This window comes from Phyllobates terribilis, unplaced genomic scaffold, assembly GCF_046119375.1.
Source record: "Phyllobates terribilis strain yellow unplaced genomic scaffold, ASM4611937v1 Scaffold_1__5_contigs__length_1240528914, whole genome shotgun sequence".
Classification (NCBI taxonomy): Eukaryota; Metazoa; Chordata; class Amphibia; order Anura; family Dendrobatidae; genus Phyllobates; species Phyllobates terribilis.
Window position 1 is genome coordinate 306,296,345 of NW_027362761.1, and position 4,061 is coordinate 306,300,405.

Consider the following 4,061-nt stretch of genomic DNA (forward strand, 5'->3'; position numbering starts at 1 on the left):
AGGCGACTCCCTGCTCCCCGTGGAGTCCTGCGATCACCAGGGACGGGTGTCCGACAACCTCCGAGTAAGTCCAGCATTCAATCGTGACCTTACACCAGAGTGTTCCTGAACTACAGACCGAATCCTTTCCTGTCCGTGTGTGTGCAAATAGGCCGGGTCTCCCTCTGAACTCCTCTCAGAACAAGGGCACGGGTGGCAGCTCCGCTCCGTCCGTTACCCGGTGGGATCCTCAGGGCCTAACCGGGCTTTCCCGTCCAGGACGTATAGTAGCAAGGTCGGGTGTCGGGGGCCGGTACCCCTCTTGCAGCCGGAGTCCCTCTGAATATATCAGCATGGCGAGGACAGGTGGCATACACCGCTCTGTCTTCATACTGCCTGGGATCCATTTGCTGTGGAGCCACACTCTTAAGTTCCAGGCCTTCTTGATCCTGGTCCTTGGCCGGGTTGAGACATTCCTTGTCTGCAACCTACCTCTCGTCCCAAGGCCAGGGTACGAGGGCTGTGTCCCTTGCCGGCGCAGGCCCACACAGGATCTGCGCTTCGGGAGGGAGGTCACATTACACACAGTATTTGACAGCACAGAGTACAGCCGAAAGACCAAGATCAAAGATGGCTTTGTATTAAATATGAAATCTAAAGTGTAACTAACTTGTAAGTCCTCCACCCTCACCCACTAACTGGTTCCCCTAACTCTTGGTTCCCCAGTCTCCCTGTAACCAAGGGAGCAGCACCTAGTGCATACTAGCTCCCTCTGGTGGAGAAGTGTGGTGTTGGATGCAAAAGGTTAGGTCACGACTATCACACTGGCCTTACCTCAGAGGAGGAACACCACACTCCATTAGAGAAGTGCAGCATCCCTGTGGCGGTCGAACCCTCAGGGGCGCCACATTCCCCCCTGGCAAAACACAGGACGTCCGCGGGCTGCAAAAGAAGTAACACCCAGGAAATTTTATTTTTATAATAACAAAACTATCTTCCCTTTATGGGAGGCACATTTCTTAAACGTTGCATAACAAGGTATATGTAACATACCTGGCGGCGTCCTTGCATAGTGGTCCATCTCCCACTGTGCAAGAGCGCGCACTTGATTTCCAGTACAGACTATCACTCTGGCTTTCCTCCATGCTGTCTGCTTGCCTCTGTTTCTTCTGCTTAAGGGCGGCGCCCGATCACTTCCTGCTTCTTGTAGCTGCTGCGGGCACACCCCTTGTGCATCCTCAGCCTATTGCTGTCTGTCACCTGGTATTTAACCCAGCTCTTTCCTGGAATCCTTGCCTGAGCATTGTGTTCTGTCAGTTGGCTTCTGGTCGCTGACGTGCCAGGTCCTGTCTATGTTTCCTGCCTTGCGGTATCAGTTCCCGTGTCTGAACTGAGTCCTGTCTGTGTTCTCTTGCCTGCTGCATTTCCTGGAGGCTGTATTTCCAGGCCCGTGTGAACACGCTCTTTGCCTGTTCATCTCGCCCTCTGGGGGCCGCATACCCAGACTCGCTCCTGTATCTCGCTTCAGTAACAGTTCCTGTCTGAACTGTCTCCTTACCTGCTTCCTGTTTTTCTCTGTGTCCGTACCTTCCCTTTCTTCTGCTTTGTCTGAACCAGCACTTGGCTTTACCTTGGCTCGTTCCTGTATTTGTCGCAGTAACAGTTCCTGTCTGAACTGTCTCCTAACCTGTCTCCTGTTTTTCTCTATGTCCGTACCTTCCCTTTTTCTGCAGAGTCTGAACCTGCACCTAACTCCTTCTCATTGTCGCTGTACTTCTGTTTGTGAGTTTAGAGTTCACTCGCTACTTCATTGCAAGTATCGATTGTGTATCTGGTTCTGCCTTTCCCTTCCTGTCTGTTCCGTGTGAACAGAGCCCTGTCCCTTCTGCTGTACCTTGCTCACCGCTCCGGCGGTTCTAGCCTGCTCTGCCTTGCTCACCGCTCCGGTGGTTCTAGCCTGTGCTGCTTTACTCACCGCTCTTGCGGTTTCCGCTCTGCTCTGCCTTGCTCACCGCTCTTGCGGTTTCCGCTCTGCTCTGCCTTGCTCACCGCTCTTGCGGTTTCCGCTCTGCTCTGCCTTGCTCACCGCTCTTGCGGTTTCCGCTCTGCTCTGCCTTGCTCACTGCTCCGGCAGTCTCGCTCTGCTCTGACCCTTTGCTCGCTGCTCCCGCAGTCTCGCTCTGCTCTGTCCCTTTGCTCGCTGCTCCGGCAGTCTCGCTCTGCTCTGACCATTTGCTCGCTGCTCCGGCAGTCTCGCTCTGCTCTGACCCTTTGCTCGCTGCTCCGGCAGTCTCGCTCTGCTCTGACCCTTTGCTCGCTGCTCCGGCAGTCTCGCTCTGCTCTGACCCTTTGCTCGCTGCTCCGGCAGTCTCGCTCTACTCTGACCCTTTGCTCGCTGCTCCGGCAGTCCCGCTCTGCTCTGACCCTTTGCTCGCTGCTCCGGCAGTCTCGTCCTGCTCTTCTCTCGCTCACCTCTCCAGGCGGTCTCGTCTTGTTCTGCTCTTGCTCGCCGCTCTGGGCGGCCTCACTCTGCTGTGTTTGTCCACCGCATCTGCGGTTCTGTTCCTGAGTCCCAGTCTGTTCTGGGTCCTATCCACTCGGTGCTCCAACCTGTCGTACCTGCCAGTACCTCCCTGCCTGCATACCAGTCGTGCTTACCAGCATCCGCCAGTCTGCATACCAGCCGTGTCTGCCTATACCCAGCAGTCTGTGTGCCAGCCTAACCTGCCTGTTCCTGTATTCCCCTGTGTGGGTCAACAGCCGTGTCCGGGGTCTGTCCTGGAGTAGCACCTGGTCCCTCTGCTCGGTTCCTCCTTGGTGCACTGGCGTCGTATGTCGTCGTGCGACCCTGGTCGGATCGGGTGGATACTTAGTTACGCCCCTCCAGGCATTCACTCTCCGGCATGGTCCAGTGGAATCACTACATATACACGCACACGCCACTCAGCCCGGGCGTGTGCATTACAGTATACAGTATAAAAGTATAAAATTATAAAAGTGCTAGCATTTTTCTAGAGACATTTTGCAAACAGACAGATAAAAGTGCAAGGACGCAGAGTCAGTTCAGAAGTGCGAGGGACCTGCCCTAAACCCTCAACGTGGGCCCTGGGGTGGCTGCAGGGCATGAAGATCGCGAGTTGGACCTCCCGGAGAGCCACCCTGACAGGTTTTTCTTCTGAGGTTTTGAGGTAGAAAATATCTGTGGTTTTGTATAAAACCAATATGGAGCACCTAAAGAGATGCAATCTATGTACAATGTAAAGAGTCTGTCTGCTGCCAGTCCGCAGGGACACGTGTCTCTAGAAACCGGGTAAGAAATTAAGCATAATAGAAAAAGTCAACAGATTAAACTTGTAAACAAGAACAGAAACAGCCGGGGGCTGCTTTAAACCTCGGGCTCTCTCCTTGGAAAGGGCTCATTCCTCCCGACAGAAGCTAGCCGGTCCCCTGAGGCACAGCGCGGGGTGGCGTCGCTCCCGGACACTTTGTGTACGTCCAGGGCGTACCACCCTCGCTCCCCCTGGTGGCGAGAGAAAGTTACTGTGTCGCCTGGGAAAAGGTTCCGACCAGGGTGTCCCTTCTTGAGGCGCGGCTCGACGTCTCGCCGGCTGACGAAGACATCGTCCTGGAATTGGGACCACCGGATGAATCCCCACCCCGCCTCATGGTGAAAACGGACGACTTGGCCTTCGTATCGGGGACTGGGACGGGTGGCCTCCTCCTGACGCGCCCGAGTTTTAGCAGCTTTAGCCCGCACCTCGAGGCGCTCGCAGCGCTGCTCCCGCTGACGCTGCTCCCGTGTGAGCTGAAAGATCTGATCACTGCACGACTGGCTCCTCCTCCGCGCTTCAGCCCGGGTCTCCCGGGGGAAGCCCATCAGGTCGCCCCCCTGGTTTTCCCAGGCCCACTCCTCAGCCTCGGGCCAGGTTACTGCTGGTGCGGGTAGCGGGGTAAGAACGGGTTGCTGCGAGTCCTCTGTAGGCGCGGACCAGTCCGGGTTGGAGCCGGTAGTTTCCTCCGCAGCTTCAGGCACCTCCGAGTCAGGGTTTGGGCGGCATCGCAGGTCCCCACCCATAGCTGCC